The 25,402-nt window shown below is 34.1% G+C and overlaps 1 long non-coding RNA gene across 13 annotated transcripts in view; it reads left to right on the top strand.

Moving 5' to 3' along the window:
* Positions 1–2,061: 2,061 nt before the first annotated feature.
* The window catches only part of LOC143649492 (uncharacterized), a 340,610-nt gene continuing 317,269 nt past the window's right edge, over positions 2,062–25,402 (top strand). For 6 of the 13 annotated variants that reach the window (XR_013159043.1, XR_013159042.1, XR_013159040.1 and 3 more), the window contains exons 1-5: positions 2,062–2,241; positions 2,766–2,916; positions 3,609–3,754; positions 4,361–4,423; positions 9,855–9,929. This is a non-coding gene — a long non-coding RNA (uncharacterized LOC143649492). Of the gene's footprint in view, positions 2,242–2,765; positions 2,917–3,608; positions 3,755–4,360; positions 4,560–9,854; positions 9,930–12,213; positions 12,541–25,402 lie in introns of those variants that run through there. The other 7 variants (XR_013159049.1, XR_013159051.1, XR_013159048.1 and 4 more) reach the window with 4 other exon arrangements.

A 25,402-nucleotide genomic window follows, 5' to 3' on the forward strand; every position in this document is an offset into this window, starting at 1 on the left:
GGTATCGTTAACCAAGATTTTAAGTTTTTTTTTAAATTTATGTTAACTAATAGAGATAAGATAAAATTAAGCTCGGTATATATCATGATGCTAATTAAAACATGTTCTTGGCACTATACATCTTTCAAAATCGATAATTCATAGTAGAAGAGAGTGTCAACTATGAAACTCTGACTACCCAGAATATAACACTATTTTTAGATTGTTACATTTAAGGGAGTTGCTTAATATGATCTCTAAATTCTCTCAAGTTCTTTATTCCTATTAATGACTTCTGTATCAGCAACAAAGAAATGACTAGAAATAAATTCATTTTTTATTTTATCATATATAAGATATTAAATCAATATTCACAGATAGATGTTTTTGTTGGAAGAGATTATCATTCTTTAATGAATTATTTGGGGGCTAGATAGATCTGATTTTCTTTAATTGTGAAATGAAAGCATTAATAAAACCTTTTATATCTTTTTAGAATTGTAATTTGACTATTACCTAAGTGACTACTATTTATATACCTGTTTGGTGCTACTAATTACTTTATAAAGTTCAATTATGATGATGGCTAAATATCTCAATTGCTGTGCAACTCAACCAAAAGCTATAGTAACTGTGAAACAGATACATTTGTGATGAAACTTATTTGCATTTGTAAATCTCAACAACTGCTCAAGTATCTGCTTTCTAGTAATTAGGCAGCTGCTACTTAAAATCAATAGTGGCAAACTCTGGTTGTGTTTGGTTTGGAAACCAAGTCTAGTCTTGTGCAGCATTCTGGTACTTTGTAGTGTATTAATGAAACCACTTTGCTTCATGCTGTTGTATCATAGCTACTTGGCATCGTTTCTTCCTCAGCTGGCTATTGCATTACTTCATCTATTTTCTTTTTATCCTTTGTCTCATTCAGAGGCTTGACTTTGAATAGTTTTATATTTCCCTAATGGAGATTTTAAGTCTCAGTCTTTAAAATGTATAGCAATGGATTCTGACCTGGTTGAAATATGTTGGATAATTTATTACCCCTGCTAAGTATGAAACATTTAGGTCTTCCATTTGAACTTTCTAAATAGTTGGGGAATTAGTTTCTCAATGATATGTAAAAACTGGCTGACAGGTACATACTAATTGACTAAAAGATAACTCCAGGTATGCTATTTCGAATAAAGTAATCAGTTTTGAGTATTCAATTTTTGTATATGTTAATAACTGAAATATGTACAAAATGCTCATATCAAATCCTCTTATGCATTGCCTTTGTGATTATATGACTCATACTTTTAATGCCAAATTTTGCCTTGTTATGATGTTTATATAACATCATTTAAAATAGAAATTGTGTTTTAGAAGTATAGTAGGGAAATTTCATGAAAAACATAAATGTTGAAATTAAACTAAGTGCTTAACAGAGTACTGCTCTGCAGTTTACTTGGTTTTTTTTTACATGATATTTCATACCAAAGTACATTTGCATGAGTCATAATGTCTAAAAATCACTCTCTCCTATAGTAAATTTCTGCATTTCTTTCAAGTCTCTGCACAAACTTCATCTGAATATCTCAGGCAATGAATGAAAGTCCATCCATCATCCTTGACCACATTACACCTTGTCTATGGGATGCAGGATAATACATGCTATGGAATTACCTATGTACTAAGAGCTTTACTAGGATAATAAATTCTTAAACCTAACAATTACCTATCTTTGTTATGTATATACCTGAAGAAGCAATACTGTATTTATTCACCAATTCTAAATACATAATTAGGCTAAATAAGTGAATATTTCTAAAAGCATCATTTTGTAGATGCATTTCAAGTTAATCCTGTTAAATCATTTCTTTTAATCCAGAATGTAATAATATTTGGCTGTCCTACAGCCTTTTAGAATCTTATTGTAACTTCTATTCTCTGTCTCCTAAAGTCTCACAACTTTTCTTTCTACCCTTATAAACTACCTTAAAAAGATTGAGAGATGCACATGGCAGCAGACAACAATAAACTCTGGAAGTAGTTGTCATAGAAATAGATTTGTTTGACCTTATTGCAAGGTTTATATCATAATGCCCAGCCCAGCAAAATGGAACAGCAGATAGGAAAATCTTTAAGAATATATAAACCCATCCTAGATATTTGACTTTAGTAATGTCCATGGTCTTCCTCCCTAATTCTAGGGTGTTTAAGAACATTAAGAACGTAAATGAAGATGATGCTTGTGTGTTCCACATTGAGCAATACTTACTTGTAAGTACTGTGGCCATTGTAAAAAGAAATTTTACTCTACCAAGTCTTAGAGATACCTTGGATTTGGAGACTTTAATGCTTTACAGTCTACTCAAAATATACAAATTCTTCACATAATTTTAAGAGTAGGGAAATATGCCTGTCTTACTATGGTAACTGGAAAATAGATTTTCTCTTTAAGTATTCTTTCACTATTGCTTAAATTACAGAGCTGTAAAATATATAGAATTGAACAACTGAAAATATTGTGCTTCAGATGCCATAAATTTGAATTGAGTTGAAATAAGAGGCTTCCTAAGTTTAAAGATTACAAACCTTTCACTAACAATGCATGCTGATTAAACCAAAATACTTAAATTTGGGGTTGAATGTAGAATTAATTGTATTCAACTAGAAAATCATAGAATTGAAAATGTAACTTTTAGACATTTGTTAATCAACTTATCTATGCTCCCTATATCTATCAATAGTTGCATTTGGAAAGTGTCTTATTTAAAACTATGTCTATTTTTCTTAATCAACAGCTCCATACTGGGAAAGATGAAGGCTGAAACTAACTTGCCAACACCTTTAAATGTGGTCCATCAGAAATGAAATGTGTAATTACCTAAAGTTATGATGAGCTACAGAAACCAAACAGTGTTGCCCATTAGAAGATGCTTCTGAAATATTTAGGTACTGGGGACTTGATGGATTTGAAAAGAAAAAAAAAAAATGAAGGCAGAAACAGCACTTGGTTGAAAAATTTTAAATTCAAGTATCCAAAATTGTTTATTCAGCCATCTAAAAGGTTTTAAAGAATCTGAATTTCCTCAAAAAAGTCTAAAATTTGCCCACAGCAGAAAGCATTAACACTTTAAGTGTGTGCTTGTATGTATGTAAATCTGATCTTACTGGAATCTAGGTAGGTGCTTGGTTCCATAAATCCACTTACTCAACCCTGGTACCAAGTTTGCACTTATTTCTATCCTCAGCAGCACCAAGTTCCTTTGAGGCCTATGGACTACTAGCCAGCAAAGTAATTCTAGTTTGGGGAATTTCATAATTGGAACAGAATTGGAGATAAAAGTTAAAAAATGAGGCAGAGATGAATTGAGGGAAATATAGAATTGTCTAAGGAGTAGTAAAGATGGCACTGATTATTCAGGAACAATTTAAGTCTCTGAATTGAAGCCTGAAGCTGGCTGTTAAGAATGTCAACTGACATTTACAAACATTCACTAAATGTTAAGTGACATGCTAGTTGTTGGCAATAGAAAGATGCATGAGCTATAATTCCTATTCTCTATCAATTGAGAGAAGTGGAGTTGGGCAGAGAAAATACCCAAACATTGTTGCACTTTTCTATTTACATGTATGTGACAAAGAAGAGAAAAACACCTTTTACAAGAATTGGCATTTCAAGATTAATATATTTACTTGGAAGTTACGTGGGGTGCGAATGAGTTTCTTGGTAGAGGGAAGAGCATTGGTGAAGTCATAGAAGATTTTGCATCATCTGGAATATCTAGAGGTAACTTTAAAAACACATGGTTGAAGCATGAGGGTCACAGGTAACACTGGAAACTCATGCATATGTCACAGAAGTGGTTTAATCACAATGCAGTCCCTGCTAAGGACTAACGTTGAGGCTTTCCCTTCCACATAAGGCTCTTTCACGTGTTAAGATAACCTAGTCTCTGTTTCTTGGTCTTCTAAATGACTTGGACCATCAGAAGGGACTTGGGAATAATTATACCAGGTGGAATATATACAATGTAATTAACAGCACTGAAATATATATATATATCTGAACGTGGTGAAAAGGGGGAAATGTTAGAGTGTATATAAGGAAATAGAACAAAAATTTTATTAAAAAATCCATGAACTGCACTACACAAACCATGAACCCTAAGTTAAACTATGAGCTATAGTTAATTGTACAATGATAAAAATGTGCTTTCGTCAACTGTAACAAATATACCATACTAATTCAAGTTGTTAAAAATAGGGTGGTATATTGGGAATCCTGTATTTTATGAACGATTGGTCTGTAAACCCACTGCCTTAATAATAATAATAGTAATAAAAATAAGCCGAGTGTTGGGACATGAGTGTCACTTTTTCCAATGAACCACAGGTGACATGAAGCCAACTGTTGAAGGAATGCCAACTGCAGACAGGGTAAAAAGAAGCAGCCAGTGTGAGTAACCACTCTACAACCCGATACAGCCCCTGGACTGGCCACCAAAAGTGTCCCCTACTTTCGCTTCAGGCTGTCCTCTGGTTCTTCTCAACCACTGTACATTTCCTCCTCTCCAGCATATAAATTTTTCTAGAAAGTCACTTCTCTTCATTTTCCCATGCTGTCTTCAGCCTTTGTAATAGTCTTACCTCTTCTCACTTGGAATAAGGGATGGTGGTGTTGGAGTAGTCTCCTTTTAATTTTTTTTCCAGTTCTGTTGTTTTAGTTTAAACTCTCTAATGATTCCCTCAGGTTTCCCAATTTGATTTGCAAAAGCCTAAGTATTGACTATTTTCATTCATCCTATATCAATCTTACTAATGAGCAAAGTAAATGTTTTTGATTAAGAGAGCATCACTTAGTTGATGCTAAGAAAAGAAACATGTGTTGACTAATATGTAGGATAAAATATATTCCAGTACATCACCTTAGGGTGATGATGAGCCATTGAAGCGTTCGAGGAGAAAGAAAAAAGCCAGTTTGTGGTGGACAATGGTGGCTCAGTGGCAGAGTTCTTGCCTGCCATGCCGGAGACCTGGGTTCTATTCCCAGTGCCTGCCCATGTAAAAAAAAAAAGCCAGTTGTTTCTTAGAAATTTCCTTCTACCTAAATTGCAAGGGATGGGTCGTGATGGTGCCAGACAAAGAAAAGGAAGTATGGGGAAGCCACAGCTCAGGCCAAGCAGAGAGAAGATGGGGTCCTTAACTAAGGCAGTAGCAGAAAGGTTACACACTAAAGAGATGCTAAAGAGGCTTGGAGATGGTATCCTCTGGGAAATGAAAGTACACTACAGAGGAGTTAAAGATGACCTCTTTCAGTCATGAGCAGCTACATGGATGGTAGGGTCATGTCTCACATGGAATACAAAAGAAGTAACCTATTTGAGCAAAAATCATTGTGAGTTCAGTTTTGGACAAAATGAGTTTGTCCAGGTGAAGTCATATCTAAGTTTATAGCTCAGGAGAGAATCTAGACTAGAAATTCCTATCTGGCCATCAGCTGCGTTACTATGGTAGTTGGAGCTCGTGGGGAGGATAAGACGAGGAAGGGAAAGCTCGTGGGTTCTCATCCCACACTGGATGAGAACCAGTGACGACACTTTTACTCTCTCCTCTTTTACCTCTGCTTCAGCATTATGAGGGTCATTAATTAAATCAGCTTTCTCTATCTTCCCCATTCTACAACATTGAGATCTATGAAGGAAGACATTTTCTCGATCTGGGGCTATCCGTGAGAGATTCTTTATGTTGACAATGTGAACAATCACCAGAGGGCTCAGCAGGAGCAATGTGATCAAATGACATGTGGGGAAATGTTTGTCTTCAAAACTTTTACAGTTCTCCTAATGCAATTTAAATATAAGTCGGCAATGTCTTGAAATTGGAGCTTTTATCCAAGTAGTATATTTACAGTTATTTTGCCTATGACTTCATTCCCATTTGCATTAGGAAAATATCCAGGAATAAACTCAATAAATAAATGTAGTATATATTTGAAGAAGGCTATCAAACAGACAATTAAAGAAGACTTAAGAAATTGAATAGGTAAAACATATTTAAGATGCCTTCCTAATTATTTTCTTTGTTTAAAGTAATTTGATTCCAAATTTAAAATGAAATAATTTGGGGGACTCTTGAAATTATGATTTAAAAATTTGTATGTTAAAACATAGGAGCAAAGGTATTTTAAATAAAATTAGTGGAGAGAACAATACCTATCAGATGTTAAATATGTTTCGAAACTATAATATTTAAATAAGGATGCTACTAATACAATTAGATAGACCATAGATTAATAACATAGAATATATATGAGAGTTAAAGCCTCTCTACTTTTAGAAACACTACATTACAGGCATCACAACTCAGTGAACAAAGGATGATTACTTAATAAAACTGTTTTTGCTAACAGTTTGCCACTTAGAAAATAATAAATTAATATACTTATAGATAATAACAAGATAAAATATGAAATGCAAAAAAATTAATATGAATTTGGGGAGAAATGAAAAATAATTCATTGTATCAGTTGAGATGAGATTTTTCTAAATTTGAATACATTACAATAAAATAGATTCTTGGTACATAAAAATAGAACTTTCTTCAAAGAAGAAAAGAAAGTTAAATAATACCATTAAAAAACTCATGGATATTAGTGCCATAAATATATGAAGATTTCACAAAGCAGTTTAAAAAACCCTGTAATCCCACTAGATAAATGGCCTATAGCTATGACATAATGTTGAGCAAAAGAGGGGATAAAAATGGTTAATAAGCATGTGAGAAATATTCCATCTCATTAGTGTTAAAAAAGCAACCAGAATGAGATTCAAATCTTAAATTAGAGTATAGAATGAGAAACTTGTGGTAAAGTATAATGTGTTAAAATGCTCTCTGAAACAATCTGGGACAATTATGAAAATTTGGAACACATATGCAACTTGTTCTAGTAATTCTTTCTGGAAATCTATCAAGGAAATTAATCCTAAATTCTGAAATAAAGCAAAAAAGATAAGACAAGCACAAATACTGATGGCAGAATTATTCTTATTAATGAAAAATTAAACAACTGAAATGTTATAAGCATAGGATTAGATAATGTATAGTATATAAATTCAATGAGCTTTTATGAAGCCTCTAAATACTGTTAAATAGGTGTGAGCCCCTATAAAAAGGGTATGTTATTTTCATCGGTAAAAGGGAAGGCTTTAAAGTTGTATATTCAATTTTAGAAGCAAATATACAAATATGACAAACAAACAGAAATGTAAATATAAAAAACACTTGATTACTATCAGGTGGTGAGAATATGGGTAATACTTTTAAACTAAATCAAAAAACAAAAAAAAAATTCAAATTTTGTAGAACAAGTATACATTGATTTTAAGAAGAAAAAAAATCCACTTAATTTTAATAGAGGGGACTTATTGACCAGCTGTAAATATTAAGTAAACCAGATAAATGTGTGCCTTTTTATGGCCTGAAAAGATCTGGAATACACAGCAGGGACCCACACATAAGTACACACATGCGCCATCTACTATGCAGATACACACTGAAAAATGGGAAACCCTGGTCCATTTGACTGCTAATGCTCCTACAAGTTCTGGCATATTTAAACTTAATTTGAATACAGCCACTTAAGCAGGATGGGGAACATTTAAAGCTAAAAAGCCAAGAAATCACTTCTTTTGGCATAAAAGTTTCTCCCTGGTGAGGAACACCCCAAAAGGGATCAGGATGACTCATTTCATGCATTTCTTACCAGATTGGGTCCCAAATTGCTCCTATTGGTGAACAGTGGTTGCATCCTCTCAAATGCACATTCATACTCACACACACGATTTTTTCTCTCAAGTGAAGTAAAGCAAGCCATATCCCTAAGAAAAATTCTAAAGAGTGTCAGGATTTTTGGATCAGAATAAAGTTGAAACCATTATGGACATTTTTGGAGTACCACTGGCATAAAACTGAAAGATCAATTTATGATATTCAGTTGTGCAACTGAATTTGTGTTGTGCAACTAATTCTTACCTTTCCAGAAAATGTCAATAATTTGTGCTTATTGTATATTCCTTACAAATGACCTCTCATACCCATAACTGACTTCTTTTCACAAACATGCAATATAGAAATATTATTTTAACACATATGAGTATGTGATTTTAAGATCTTGATATATTGTCAAGATGCCTTTTCCTTCCTAATTATTTTCTTGAAGGTGGGATACAGCAGTGAACAAAATAATCAATCTTTGCCTTTCTGGAGTTTAAGCACCCTTCATTTATAGCTGTAGTTTTGTAGTGGTTACTTCTAAGGGATTAAGCATTCGATTATTTAATTATGTCTTCCAGTGTTGTTATATTTGAACATTCATATATAGAAATACAAATTTTACTATAACTTACCTTTATTTCAGCTTTATGTTAAATTTGTGGCATTATATATTTTTAAATTTTGTGCCTAGGCGAGGGAAGATTATACATTATTTATTATAAAAAGAGGCATTGGCTCTAACTGCATTGATAACCACTTTGTTGCTTTTTAGTAAGCATGTCACTTTTTTGGAAATTCAAGCAAGTTTATGCATTCTAGATTCTTCAAAAGTCTCAGACGCCATCCATAAAGCATGGGATCCCAGAGACCTATTTTGAAGAATCTAGAGTGCATAAATGTGCTTGTATTTCCAAAAAAGTGACATACTCACTAAAAAGAAATGTTATATTTCTAAAAGCTTTCTATCACCAGAGAGAAAAAGTACAGTATAAACATCAGTGAAGGTTTTCAACAAGAAAATATCTATTGTTTTGGTAACACTTCTGAAATATCAACTCTCCACTTTTGGGGGGAATGTATCCAATGCTGCATTGCTGATCTCCTGCTTCAGTAACAGAGATTGACTGACAATCCTTCATTCTCTTTTTATGGCCCATGCTTAAGTCCAGATGTGCCTGTCAATTTCTCAACTTGAGGTCTTCAATTGCATATGTTGTGGATATCCCAAGTCCCAAACTGAACTTGTTTTCTCTTCCCATTCTCAAATTTGCTTTCTTTCTATCTTTTCTACATCTGTGAATGGCACAAGGACCTCTACCCAGTTGAACAAGCAAGAAACCAAAGAATCATCTTGGATTTTTCTTTCTCTCATACCCATCTATTTATCACTTAAATTTCCCAGAAATTTTCACCATCATGATGCCATCTGGCCTTGTCTATCTTTAGATTATTTTCCTCTCAATAATAACCAGATTAATCATTCCAGAAAGGAAATCTAATTATTGCATGCTCATGTTAAAATCTCTTCAATGGCAACACATTGCAGTCTAGATAAAGTTCAGACTCTGAATAAGTTTCCAATTTATCTCTCCAGTCTCTATTTTCTCCCATTCAAATTCTCTAGTCACAAGCTCTTATTAATCATTTAGTTTTCCTTCATGATGTCACTTCCATCATATAATCCTTATCCATCCCAGGTCCAAGGTAAGTGACCCTCTTCTGTGCTCCCATAGACTCCCATACAATCATCTCTACAATGCTCATCATATGTGGTGGTTACGACTTTGTCTCTTTAGCCTGCTCTCTTGTTTATCTCTTTATTCCAATCCTCAATATAGTTTGTGGTTATAGTAGTGCCAAATACATTAGTTGAATTAATAGATAAACAAATTATTGATAAACAGTAATATATCTTCAATTATAATGTCTTGAATTTTTGAAAGGGTAATTTTTCTTCATTTGCATTATTATGCTTGTGGAGCAAGTTGCTACAGCAGTGTGTTGTAGAAACACAGATTCAGGGCACAGCAAAAACTTCTAGCAAATGATCCCTTTATTACATGCACAGTTTAAAAGTCCAGAAAAGGTAACTAATCTTTTCATCCCTTACCCAGCACAACAGTCCAAAAGAGGAGGGTAAGAAGTCCCATCAAGGTCTACAGGAGGAGTTGAAAACTTCTTGGTTCAGGGTTAGTAGACAGTGGCTTCACACGCTCCAATCTGCAGTGGAGAAGAGAGATCAATTCACACTGTTTGGGTGTGGTGTTTATCCATCTCAGGGGGTGGAAACCTTGCCACTGAGAATTCCTGTTCTATAAGCATCTGGGACTGCTTATGCAAGGTTTCTGGGTTAAAGATCTTTCTGGGCCTTTTCTTTAACCTTGACATCTCCCCTAGGTTGTAGAATGATAGTGGAAATGGAGGTGGTGGTAGAATATGCCTGGAGGTTGGCTACTTAGTATGTGCGGGTGACGTTCCCAGAGAAGGGGTTGGGGTAGGTGAGATCCGGGCAGTGGTCACTCAACAGATGTTTTTGACTTCCCTAACAATGCTCTCCATGGTTTTACACATTTTCTTCCTTTACATCAGAGTAAATTAGAAAATATATTATGTATTTTACAAATGAAGATTGAGATTTTTGGCCAAAAATTGGGCAAATTCTGGTGCAAGTTTTTCTAAAATACTTCATTCATTAAATGAATATGTCAAGAGCTAACAGAGGTGCTGAGAATTCAAAGCTAAAGATTTGGCTCCTGTGCTTTACTGAGCACAAGTTGCAGTGGAGAAGATGAATTAATAAACTAATCATCAGGTGGCTGGGTAGTAGGTGCCATGAGAGGGAATCTATACAGTGTCACTTCAGGTAAGGAGAGGAATTTTTAAATCAGATTTTGTGTGAGGGTGACTAGGGAAATATTGCCAGAGGATATGATGGCTTGAACTGAATGCTGAAGATAAATAGAATTTATCAGATAAGTAAGAGATGTAAAAGCATTCAAATTTGGGTATCAACATATGTGAATGCATTCAGGGTTAAACAATAAAATATATTTTCGTAGCCAAAGTAAGGGGGAATAGGAGATTGGAAGCAAGAAAGAGAGATATGTTGGCTAATAAGAGCCTTCATTTATAAGCTATTTGACTTCAACCCTCAAAAATAGGAAGAATCAGAATATTATGTGAGGAAATAAAGGTTATCAGGTTTCTAATACTAAAAAGATCATTCTCTATTGCTAGGGAAAATGAGATTTTAATATATGAATGCATGTAAATATATGTGTATGACCAAAATTTAAAGGTGATCACTGGTGGGATACACAATTCTCAAATCACTAAAGAGAAAACACTAAAAAACCTTGAGTAATATACAGAAGCAGCAAATTGGAGATGGGGGCATAATGTCAATGTTTAAAAGCATAGATTTATATTAGAGTAACAGAAGTAAGAACAAATTAAGATACATTAGTTAAACCTCTCTATTTAAAAATTCTGAATTTAGAATATAAAACAAAAAACATCTATAATAGGTAAAAACCCCAAACTAAATAATACAAACACAATAAAAAGAATGTGATATGAGGAAAATTTAAATTAAAAGAAGTAGTGGCAATTATCAATATTATATAAATGACAAACATTCTTATAATCATCGTAGCAATTTTTAATTTATCATATTGTCACAGATTATATAAGGATGAAAGGTATAATACAACATGAGGATTTAATGGTCAAAACATTTATGAGGCAAATAATATGTGTCTGAACTATATTAAACAAAGCTTTTCAAAATAAAAAAGATAAATGGGATAAACATAATTATTATTTGGAACTTTCTCTACAATGATAAAATAATTGAAAAGTAAATAAAGAAATTGAGAAATTAAATATCAGAATTAATATTGTAGCTCACAGGTAGAAAACATATACATCTTTTAAATTTCAGGACATTTATAAATATTGATTTTATCTTACGCCTCCAAAAATTCTCAAAAGAACAGGAATAGACCATCAATCTACTTTATTTTATCTCAGTGAAACAAAAATAAATTTACTTTAATACAAAAGATTTTATTATGGAACATATGAAACCACATAGGAACCTAAAATAATGGCCTAAGTAATTCTTGAATCAAAGGGGATAGCATCTATCCAAGTCAGAACATACCCAAACATAGAGAACACAAACATGTATATCTTCTGGAACACTTAGGCTTGCAAAATAGGAAAGATAAAAAATAAATGAACCAAATCTTCGACTCATAGAGATATGGCAGGCAGAATATTCTGTGGCCCTGAAGATTTCTGCCCCGCTGGTATCTATGCTTCTTCTCCCAGTTACTCAATAAAGCACCGATTTAGGTGTTGCTGTGAAGTTTCACAAGTCTAATTAAGGTCCCAAACCAGTTGACCTAAAGATGTTATGTTACCCTACAGGGCCTGACCTATCACATGATCTCCTTACATCTTTTCTAGAGGTTGGAGATTCAAAGCCTGAGAAGGGTTCCTTAAGGGCCCTTTAAGGTGGAAAGACTGCATGGCAAGGCATGTGGGTAATCTGGAGAGTTTGAAAGCAGTCAACACAGGACAGTCAGCAAGGGCACAGGGAGCTCAGTCTTCTAATAGCAAGGACCTGAATTCTGCAAACAAGAATGAGCTTGCAAAGCAGGTTTTCCTCCAGACCTTCCAGAAGAGGCTGTCATTTTTATTTCAGTCTTATGATATCCTGAGCAGAAAACCTAGCAATATTATGCCAAATGTCTCACCTCCAGAGCTGGGAACTAATAAATGAACATTGTTCTAATCTGCTAAATTTGCAGTTATTTGTTTTGTAGCAATACCACTACACAGAGATAGTAAAATTGCATTGAAATAATCCTCCCAAAAAACAGTAGAAAAGAAATTACAAAAATGATAATGGAATTTAATAAATAAGGAATGACAAATAAAAAGATATATAAAGCTAGTTATTTGACAATTCAATGAAATAGACATGCCGCTAAAAGATGTTCATGGGGAAATGTGTGAAAATAGTAAGCCACAACCTGAGGCATATAAAAGGATATAACCTCAGACAGGAAAGTTCTTTTTCAGATTATGTGCATGAAATTGTGCTCATGAAATTAACTCGATGAAATCGGAATTTTTTGTTATAAAGTTAAATTATTGTATTGAAGAAAGAAATTCTTTGAATTGTTTCATGACTTAGATAGCTTCATAGGAGAGTTTGTATAAACTTTTAAAAGACACATATTTAAAATTCTCTCCCAAGGCACAGGAAAGAAAAAGAAACTTCCCAATTCATTTTATGAAACACTATGAAGCAAGTACAAATTCCTAACAAACAAACATTAAATAAACAAAATAAAACAAAAAGGACACAGCAAACTCCTGAGAATTTCTTTTATGGATGCTCTCTGTAAGACTTCAAGGGTTATTCATTATTCGAAAATAGATTAGCATAACTAATTTTGTCACATGGGCAAAGGATAAATCTTGATGACATTTATGACAGATGACAAAAGGCCACTTATAAACTCAATTTCTGATATAAAGGAATATATTCTTATTAAATACTATTATATTATTTTTTATCAACTAGGTAATAGACAAATATTTAATCCAATATTATGCACCAGTGAAATCTTAAAAGATTTACCCATTTGAAAAACAATCAAAATGGAAAAGGAAGTAGAGAGAAGTAAATGAAGTTAAACAGTCTATGCTTCTAGAAGTATCAGAGAAGCAGTAAAATTATAATGTGATTTAGCTTGTAATAAGTATAGGATAAATCCTGCAATTTCTAGAGTAATTACTGGAAAATACTTTCAGAATGTATGACTAAGTTAATAAATAGAAAGAATATTAATACTTGATTAAATCAAAAGAAGACAAGACAGGAGTAAAAATAGAATCTTGGAGGATGGTAGCTAAAAACTCAGCTATATAATTTATTATACTAAATATAGAAAGACTCAGTTCTCTGCGTAAAGACGAAGGTAGGCAGAGTAAACAACAAGAGCTACATATTGCTTTTAAGGGTCGCACTTTAAATATGAGGACACAAAGTGATTAAAAATGAAATGATGGAGAAATGAACATGGAACACTAGCAAGAAAAAGCTGGCATTGCTGTACTAATACAAGGCAAGTAGAATCCAAGGTAACAAAACAATCAAACATAAACAGAAGTATTTTAAAATATATAGGAGTCAAGTTAATAATCACAATAACAAATTTGTATTCATCCAATAGCATATCTTCAAATTGATAAAACAAAAAGGAGAAAGGAGAAATTCACAAGAATCTAATACACTTCTCTCTATAAGAAAGAACAAGCAGACAAAACAATCAGAAGATATGAATAATTAAGTTTTTAAACATGAACCAATTGATATACAGAGAAGAGAATATACATTCTTAAGTAGAAATGAATTAAATTTAACTATATACGAGGCCATAAAGAAAGTCTCAGCAAAATCCAAAGATTGAAAATTATTGCTTTACTCTTTGATAAGAATGGAATTAGTCTAGAAATCAACAGTAAGAATAAAAGTAGAAAAATCCCAACTGACTGAAATTGAATACATTTCTTAATAATCCAAAGTTCAAATCAAACAAATATAAAACTATTTTGAAGTAAATAATAACAAGGTTATAACATTAAAAAACATGTAATGCAAATAATGCAAAAATTCTCCTGCCAGTTAAGGTGATTTAAGAGGCACCAAATTTACTGTTTGTTCTTCAATAATTAAGAAACTGGGGAAAAATACAAAACAGATGTTTTCAGACATTGTACAACAGACAGTGTAAGAATGGTATCCTTGGGAGAGGGGTAAAAGATAAGGTGGGCTCCCTACCTGAGGCAGTTTCCAGCCTGCACCACTGGAAAAAGAAGCCCCGAAGGATTTAAGGGCTCACTGAACTGAGGAGCCAGAGAAGGGGGTTGGGGTTGCCACCACAGCAAGGGATGTAGGGAAGATAGAGCCTCTTATTATATTTTAACTGCTTGTTATGGTCTGTAATGAAGTAAGTACAGAAATGGAGGTTGAAATTTAGCAATTCATTAATCCAATTTACATTAGATAAATGAGGAGATAAGAAATAAGCTCATTATTCATGCACAAAAACTTTAAATATTGATGCACAGGGTGCTGGTTGAAAGTGTGCAAAAACATATTTGATATTTACAATTGAGGAAAGAAAAATTATGAGTATAATAGTGATTCTCTATATCAATCACCTGTACACATATTTTAAATGAACAATTGGTAGAGTTTTTATAATTTTCTTCTAGTCTTATGTGTCTTTTGATCTTATGCTTAAGTTTATTGAATTGTAATTATATGTCTATTAATTCTAAAAAAGCAATAATTTGGACTTATATTTTGAACATCTTTTTCTTGTTATTTTTCCTTCCTTCCTTCCTTCCTTCTTCCTTCCTTCCTTTTGAAGAAATTGGGGAAAAAAGCTTAAAACCTGATTTTTCACCACAGATAATTTGAATGCATTGTCCTGGAGAGGGGATATATTTCTCCTATCCAAACTTTCTTAGTACTAACTCATCTTTCAATATCAGTTCACTACTGTATAAATAGTGTTCGCAATATGTGCTTCTGGTTGAGGCATTAGGAAAGACTTCCTAAATGAATTAGATTAATGAATCACAAATTCTAATGATGATGTGAATATAACATCAATATAACTAATTCATAGCAAAATTATTCTATAAAAATTTTACCTAAGGCATATTTAGAAGTATATATAGTTTTCTCCCACTAAACTGATGAAATGATTGCTTTTGAGTTGTAGACAGAAACATTATTTTGAAAAAGATCATTTTTAGGACCTAATTTTCTAGTTCTTTTCCTCAATTATTCTCCTCCCTTTGTATGTGAACAAAAATGAGACACACGGAGAAAATAACTAAATATATAAAACTTCATATGAATCCTGATAATATTTGAGCACCTGGTTCATATGCCTCAGGCTAGAGCAAGACTGCCCTTCCCCTGCCTTTCCCTTAGCTGGGCTAGTTGAGCCAGTAATTCCCCCTCTTTGTCTTAGCTGGTCTGAGATACATTTCTGACATTCACAGAGGGTTCTGAAAATGCGGTGGATGTATTTTCTCCTAATTTCTTCAGGCACTTAAGGCCATATTTCTGTCTGTCCACATATTCATGCATTCAGATGAAATCTTAGGTGCTTCCATCTCCACTGCATGACAAGGGTGAATTAGGGTCAGAAAGGCCCAAATGTCAAAAGTAAATTTATGACATAAGTCTGGAGGTCATTAAGAAAATCAAGCTATATTCCACCTTTGTCTCCTCAAAAAAAATTACAAAAGCAAAATCACTAGGTTGAAATGAGGTCTGGTCTGAATTTAGCTTCTCTAGATGGTTTTAGCATATATATATATTTTTCACATGGGCAGACATCGGGAATTGAACCCGGGTCTCCGGGTTCATGGCAGGCAAGAATTCTTCCACTGAGTCACTGTTGCACCGCCCCTTACCATATTTTATGTCTAAACTTCAATGAATTTGCTTAGAATTTTTTTTTTTTTTTTTATCCATAAGGTGCTCATAGGGGTTTATAGGTTGAAGGGATGCATGACCAATATCTGTTTTAGCTTGCTAGGGCTGCTATGAGAAATACCACATAATTGTTGGCTTAAGCTAAAAGGAATTTGTTATTTTATGGATTCAGAGTTTGGAAAGAAGCACAGAATGCTTACTTGGAAGTCTGTAGGATTCTGGGGATTGCTTTGTGGCAATCCTCTGTCGTATGGTGATCTCTCTTTGGCTTCTCCGGCTTCAGGTTTCTCCTGACTCCTGACTTCTACTGACTTTTGGTTTCTACCGCCATGTCCAATTTCCTATGCTTGTAAGGACTTCAGCCATATTGGGAAAGGTCTTCTTTCAGTTTGGCCATGCTTCATTAATAATAGCATCCTCAAAGGTCCTATTTACAAATGGGCTTGTACCCACAGGAACTGTATTAAGAATTGAACATGCCTTTTGTGGGGGCATGATTTAGTCCCCCAACAATGTCTGTTCTGAAAATCTTCATGATAGTGAAACTTATTTGTCTCTCAGACAAACAATAGGGTCCCTCATTGTTCTTATTAACCAAAATCAGATAGTTCAGTCTAACAAAAAATGCATATGTGTGTGTGTGTATGTGTATCAAGTGGCCTTGACACTGGAAAGAAAAGCAACCCACTTCAGAAAGTTTTCATTCCTTTTTCATGTATATGTAAAGACAGACTTCCAGGTAAAATATAAACTCTCTTGAATGGAGAACATTGAATTGTCAAAAAAAACCCAAAAGTTATCACAAGTAATACAATCCTTTCATTTTTATTTTATATTTTTAAACCTTTTAGTAATACACATACAACTCACAATTTTCTGTTTTTGCTATTTTCAGATGTACATTCAGGGTTATTAATGACATTCACAATATCGTGCTATAGTCATCACCAATCTCCATTACTTGAATTTTTAATCACCTAAACAGAAACACTGTACCCATTAAGCAATATTACGTCCCATTCCCCTCTTCCCCTGGACCCTTGTAACCTGCAATCTATTTTCTGTCTCTATGAACTTGCTTACCCTAGGTATTTTGTTAGATTTTTTTTTCCATTATAAATTTTTAAATATAAGAAACGTGTTAACAGAGGAAACAAATTTAATTCATAGAATTGTGCATAGAGTCATCAGTTTCATTGTAACACATTAATTTCTTCCTTTACTGGCACTGTCAACAGAATACAGTAAACAAGATCACTTTGAATGTTTAAGTCTGCAGGGTTCCCTAGCTATGGTTTTCTACCATGAGCTGCTATCTACAGATATATAGATAGGTATAAATGTATAGATATTGTGCACAATTTTACACCCATTTATGATTAAAAAAACACCCATTTATAATAAAAGTGAGAATGTGCTGAGATTTGCTATTACTGGATCTTGTTTTCTGTAAAAGTAACAAGACTTACTACAGATAGTTGCTAAAATCAATGGTACTAATGTGTGATGGATTCATTTCCAGACTATGGGCCACAGAACACTTTTTCATGGACTGTGCCCTGGATGGCTACCTATCCACTGGGCATGTTATTTTTACCAACCACTTTCAGATTTCCACACTTTGATCTTTGCAGAGAATTATTTTCCTTGAAATTCTTATAGTTATACCCCCACCCCCAAAAGAGGATGTCTCAGAAACTCATTGTGCCCTGAGTAAATAAGCACTTGTTGACAATTGGCTTACCTTTTTTGCAATAAGTGACTTCCCTTGGGGTAAGGAGTGAATAAGTCTAGAAATGATTTTCCGGATAAAATGGTTTCACTTCTCTGTCAGTGCCCAGTGTGGACAAAACAAAATATTGGATCCATTCTCTCCATCTGAGAGAGCCAAATTCCTAATTGTGCCCTGGTTTAAAACCCTTTGAGACTCCCAGAACCTTAGTGAATGTTTGTATCTGATTCTGAAGTGTTCTGGAGAGGGAATTCTTAAGCCAATGAGTGAATTTTGGTTCGATTTGCCTTTGGTTGTTTGTTAAATAAAGCCTTTGGACCTTGGGATATTACTTTGGACTCTGGATCCCCAGTGAACGGTGTGAGATCATGAACCCATGTGCCTTTGTACATGCTGTTCCCTTTCTACAATGTTTGTCCTTGCCTTGTCTGCTAAGTGAACTCCTGCTCATTCTGCAAAACCCTGCTCAAATGTGACTTCCTCCCGAAAACCTTCTCTGACATTCTCTATACAGGTTGGGGCACTCCCTCCTCTGATTTCTTCATACACCTCCAACTGCACCTACCATTCTGTTTACTTACTGGTTGAAGAGTTGTCTGCAGTGGGAAGAGAGTCCCTTTACAGCAAGGACTATGCTTTATTTCGTCTTTATATTCCTAGTGCTTACTACAGGACCTGGGATGGGGCAGGTACTTAATGAAAATTTGATGAACAATTAGTTGGATGAGTAAATGATTATGTGAATAGGTGAAAACTTTCAGAGAGAGGGGAGCACAGCTCTCCATTTAGTTGGCAGTGCAAATGTCCTTAAACATGGCAGAAATCTTTATTAAAGACAAAAGAGGTTGATCTCAGGGTTGTGGGTTATTGTTAAACTGTTTAGCATTGTCTTCCCCCACCACTACGCTTGACTAACTGGAAAAAAAAAAAAAAAAGATTAGTCCTGACTTCAGGAATACAAAGTGAACCAGACTTTGTGGATATTTCCATGTCTGTCAAATATGTTAGGGCCTTTCATTCCTCAACAAAAACAGGTTGGTGACCAATTCAGTTGAAGAGTAGAAGCTAACAAACACACTGAGGTCTTTGGATGATTAGTTATTAAAGGAACAAAGTGCTGAATCAAGAACCTTTTGTTAGATTTTATATTATGAGTTCACTTAGTTGCTGCCTAACTGTGGAGAATTCTTTCATCCTCCGCTTACTGACATTGTACTTGTGTCATGTTAGAATAGGATGCAATTCTTCCTCAGAGAAGCCCACAGTATAGTGGTATTAATATGCAAACAAACAATTGCAAAATACTGTGTTGGTGTCCCTAAGAAAGTTAGTGTAGCACAATGGTTTTAGAGTCTAGCTCCGGAGTCAGACAGCCTAGGGTTGAGTCCTGACTCTGCCACTTGCTTGTTTTGTGACCTTGGACTGAGAATAACAATAATGATCATAGTAACCATAACAGTGGTTGTGAGTTTCTATAAGACTATATGGAAAGACACTGCCTGGCACCTAGTAAGTATGCATAAGGACACACAGTTAGTACTCAATAAATGTTACCTTTTAATACCATATTGTGATAAAAGAAGAAACAATCACATCTACTTAACTGGAGTATGCCAGTGATGTTTAGCACTTGGAAAAGCCTTCATAGAATTAAAGACTCTTGATTTATTTCCTTTACTTTTCATTCAAGAAATATTTACTGAAAGCATAATCTATGCTGCATGCTTTTCTAATCACTGGAGATTAAGCAGTAGATAGATTAATAAAGTTATTGTGCTTTGAGCCTATATTTTAGCCAAGGAGATAGACCATAAAAGTAATAAATATATATACATACATTGCTATATATTTTTTCAATAGGTGATAAGTGAGGTGAAGAAATAAAGCAGGCTAAGTGGATAAATGGTGAGCATTGAGCACAATTTTAGATAGAAGTCTTCTCTGAGGAGATGACATTGAACAGAAACCTAAATGACATGAGTGAGATTTGCCAAGTTTAAGTGAGAGATTGTTCCTGAAAGATGAATTGAATTTGGCAGGTTTGAGGAACAGCAAGAAAGCAGATTTGGAGGAGAGGAGAGGGGCCAGATTATAGTCTCATAGACATTGATAGAGGCTGTGGATTTCATTTGAAGTGTAGGAGAAGCTCCAGGTGGACAAGAGTTTAACATTAACAGTTGAGTAACATTATTAAGATGTCTCTCTGGCTTCTATATGGAAAAAATGACAGGAGAGTAAGAGCAGAAGCAGTCAAGCCTCTGAGATGGTGTTACAATAGTCCAGGACAGAGAAGATGATGGTTTGTACTCAAGTGCAAAGATGAGTGAAATTTGCTCAGAGAATGGGTCCACAAGATGAGAAATGGGAAAGTTTTCCAGACTGAAAACAAATGCATGGATGCTAGAAATAACATGGTTATTTTGGAAAATTGTAAATTAAAATGCTGCAATTTAATTGAATCTCTTCTATAGATCTTATAATAGAACCACTAGAGAATAATGATGTTCATCTGGTATTTTGTTTTCAATCTACTAAATTTATTTTAGCACGTGTTCTCCCCTATTATTTATTTATTTTTAATCCATATGTTTTATTCATTTGTCCATACCATAGATAAGAGGAGCATCAGACACAAGGTTTTCACAATCACACAGTCACATTGCGAAAGCTATAACACCTGGTATTTTAATGTGTAAAGATATCATTAGAATTTTTATAACTTTCTATGTTAAAATTTAAAACCATATTCATAGACTTTTAATGGAAACACAAAGCTGTGTGATATCTGTAAAGACTTCATAATAATGTTCAGCTACAAGGAACACAATCGGAAGGGAATCTTCACATGCTTTGGAGAGGAAGATTTAGCCATAGGAAAGCTCCTCTTCTGTCCTTACAGAATATTTGCTTAAGTAAGTCATCCTTCCAAAGAGCTTGCACAATAATTTCTTTCTAGAAATGGATTACAAGAAGTGGAACTACCCAGGAATAAGGTTTTAATAGAAGAAAGATGCCTGATTACATTACAAAGGGACATTTATTGATGGGTCTGTTTGTATAAACTAAGAGTATCGATGTATTTACATTTTTATTTCTCCAGGATTTTGAAGTTATTTTTATTAAAAAACAAATACTTTTTAAAAGTAGGCAAATTTAGCAAAAAAGACATATGCATTTCACACCATTATTAATACAAATAAATTGAACATTTCCCACAGATAAAAAATGTAGAAATAGTCTCCCACTGTGAAGGAAACATCAAATGTATTTTAAAATATGTCAGTCTTTTACCTTTTTCTAATTATTAGTAGGGCTTGATTTGGCAAGGATTCTGGGTTTCTAAACATGTTACCTGCCCCACTGAATAATTTATATTTTTATGTTAAATTTCCCTAAATAAGAAAAGCTCATTTCTGTTTGCTGAATGTATATTACGTTTTCCCATTTGAAATGCTTCATTAATAAAACATTCTTTCATAAGAGAACTATTTTTGTGATGCCGTATTTTGGAAATAACAGTTAAAAGCTATATTTCCTCAAAAAATAAAAACAGATTTGATCTTTCATAAGCAAATTTTGTTTAAAAAAATGAATTTACTATTTTACTGTAAAATGTCTAGTTCTTGGGCCACTAAGATCCTATATCTCTATATATTAATCTTAAAAAGAAAGTAAACTACTCACAAAATCTGATGACTGACTCCCATTTCCAGCCCCAGATAGAATAATTTAGATATTGATTTTATAAATTAGGATGTGCAAATAACTACACAGGATTCATGAAGGGAAAGTTATTCAAAATAGTAAGTGAACCCAGACTTCAATGTCCTTTTGTTTTTTTGACCTCTAATTTTTTGGAAGAGACAAAATGATGTCTATAAAACAAGTGCTGAGGGCATTTCATAGTTTTAAAAATATGCTTCAGTTTATACCTAAGGGTCATTCAGTTCAGTCCCTTCTATTTTCTAAACCTACATCCATATTTCACATAATGAGAAATATACAAATGACCATGAGGCTTCACCATATTCTGATCCTCGAAAAAGGTTATATTCTGTCCACTATCATTGGGTTTATTAAGGCAGAAAAAATATGGCAAGGCTTTTCCAGAATATATTCTGCAACGGTGACTTAAATTTACAGAGGCATGTCATTAACCACAACATTCATTTTTATTAGAACAGTATATTATCTAGGCATCCTAATTAAGGAAGAATTTTATTAAACACTTTTTTCAGAATTCTTGAAAGCCTTAATGCACCATTAAAATAGCTTGTTCCTTGCTTTCTATTTCTGAACTTTGAAAAAGAAGACATTTCTTTGAGCATCACTGATGATACGATAGTTTATCTCTATCCCCTCAACCCAAGAGACTGGCATCAGATTCCACATTTTTTTCCCTAATTCTAAAGACTGCAACATTTGGCAGGAAATTTGTTTCATCTCACACTCCTCCAAATAGCCTGACATTTATTTTAAATATTTAAATGACTCAGCAGGCACACCTGTACCATGGTGTATCATCATCATTATTCTACAATATTATTTTATAACAAATATGTATATTAAAGTCTTCTACTTGCTTGACACCTTAATAAACACTAGTGAAGCAAGCTTTAACAGAATACATGGTCACCTGCCTTCATGGAACTTACATTCCAGTGAGGAAAACAGGCAACAGTCAGTGAATCACACACAATGATAACATTTTGATACTGATAATAACTGCAAAAGAGAGGTGGTGGTTGCAAAATCCTGTTACAGGAAGATTTAACCTACCTGGGAGCTCCCGAAAGACCTCCTTAAAAAGTAGTGTATGAGATGTAGCAGTGAGGCATGAATAGAAGTGAACTTTGCTAAGCAGAGAAGGAAAAACATTCCAGGTAGATTATCTTGCAAATGGAAAAATCTCATGGTGGGAAGGCACTGCCTTCAAGAAAATAAAAAGAAGTCCAAAGAGGCTCCACAGAGGGGATTAGTGAAGGAGCTTGAGATTGGAATTGGAGAGGTAGATAGAATTTGGGTCATGTAATAGCCTTTTTGGTCATTTTATCGCTTTTTATCCTGAAACTCTTTAAGACCATCAAGTTGAAAGGAATGGAAAGCCTTAGAAGCGTTTTAAGCAGCAGATGGAATTATATGATCAGATTAGCATTTCAAGAAGATCACTCCTGCAATAAGTTACCAAATGAACAGGCACCTTCATTCTATTTTCTTCATAGCCTTACTAAATTTACCCTTTTGCAGAAGTTTTTTAGCTCTGAAAAGCACTGATAATTTTCCATGACATAATTCATCCACTTTGAATTCCCAAAGATATCCTGTGCCTGAGGCTGGCCGAAGGATCAGAAACATTGCTATAAAGTACTGTGCAACTATCCATACCAGTTCCTTAGGAGAGAAGATATCAGGAAGCTGTGCCAAGGATTCTGACATAGAGATCTACGCTACTAAAATGGTTTGGGTGTTATCAGAGACACAATGGCATCAAGATACATTTCTTACTCCCTGTAGTTCACATCCTAGAAGCCTAGATGATAGTTCTTAAGACCTCACTTCTGCAATCTTCTCCATAATCTAATTCATATTTTTTTCAAAGCTCAATCTGTTTTAACCACTAACTTTGCCCTGTCTCCCAACCTTCTAAAGTTATTTATTCAAGCCACCATAACTTCTTTCTTCCTTCTTCCACAAAATGTTTTGTCTTCTATCAGAGAAGAGAAATTCACTAAGTCACCCACCAATTATGTAGGGCATATAGGCCTGTGTATTCATGTGAATTTCATTACTAATATTGCCTCTTAGTGAGCCTTTCATTATAACTAAGATGAAGATATTGTGAAAGGATGTATGTCCCTTAGAAAAGCCATGTTTTAATCTAAATCCCATTTCGTAAATGCAGAATAATCCCTATTCAATACTACATGTTTGAATCTGTAATTAGATCATCTCCCTGGAGATGTAACCCAATCAAGAGTGGTTGTTACACTGGATTGGGAGAAATATGTCTCCACCCATTTGGGCAGGTCTTGATTAGTTTCTGAAGTCCTAAAAAAGAGGACACATTTCGTAAAATGAGAGATTCTGAGAGAGCAGAACAACATAGCCATAAGAAGCAGAGTCCACCAGCCAGAGACCTTTGTAGAAGAAGAAGGAAATTGCCTCCCAGGGAGCTTCATGAAACAGGAAGCCAAGAGAAGAAGCCAGCAGATGATGCCGTGTTATGTTTCATACTTCACAGATAAAGGTTTTAGACTGTAAGCTCCTAGAGAGGAGGAAACATGAAACATGGAGGGTTTTCTGTGTTGCATAAAATTAAAGTCTTGGAAGATGATTTGTTTAGTGGTTATTAACATGGGTAATATTAAATATTATTATCTATTACTTCATCAAAAATATAAAATTACATCACCACATAATATATATTGCAGCTTTCCCATTTTATTCTTGATTTGTCTGTCCAGGTGGATAAATGATAAACTTTTCCCTCATTGAATCTATTCTCTCATTTGTGATAAACAAATTTATTGCCTGTGTCATTGTGATAATTTAGATTATGCTGCAGTAATGTAGAAACCCAAAATTTTGGTTTTGGCTCATGCGATAATCTCAATGCAGCTTGGTCAGGAGTCTTTGGCTTAAATAACCAAGCTAATGAGTGTTCTACCATTTTTTGATGATCCTATCTTAAGCCCAGTCTTGGTGGTTTGCCATCAAGATGGTGATGGTTAAGCTCATGTGTCATTTTGGTCAGATTATGGTGCCTAGTTTGTTTGGTCAAGCAAGCACTGGCCCATTTGTTACTGTGAGGATATTTTGTGGGCTTCAGTGATCAGTAAGTTGATTGCATCTCTCCCTGATGACATCTAGTCAACTGAGGAGATTGCCTTCAACAATGAGAGAAGGGTCATCCGATCAGCCGATGGCCTTAAAAAGAGAAGTGATGATTTCAGCAGTCAGAAAGGAAGTTCTATCTCTACTTCAGCCAGCAAGCTCCTCCTGGAGAATTCACTGAAGACTTTCACTGGAGTTTCCAGCTGTGACCTGCTCTACAGAATTAAAATTCCTATAAAAAAGCTCATAATATTTACCATATAAGTATATATGTTTGTGCATATCTATCTATCTATCCGTCTATCTATCTAGCTATCTTTCTATCATCTATCTGTATCTTATCAGTTCTGTTTCTCCAGAGAACACTGACTAATGCAATAGGAAAAAACATTAGAAAATTGCACATAAATAATAAAATACTTTATTACTGGAAGAGATTTCCACTCACATTTCATTGGCCAGGACTTGTCACATCTAACTTCAAGTGGGCAGGAAAGCACAATCTTCCCTGAAGAAAACTGATTACTAGTGAAAGTTAATATCTACCTTATAGAATATTT

This window comes from Tamandua tetradactyla, chromosome 11, assembly GCF_023851605.1.
Source record: "Tamandua tetradactyla isolate mTamTet1 chromosome 11, mTamTet1.pri, whole genome shotgun sequence".
NCBI lineage: Eukaryota > Metazoa > Chordata > Mammalia > Pilosa > Myrmecophagidae > Tamandua > Tamandua tetradactyla.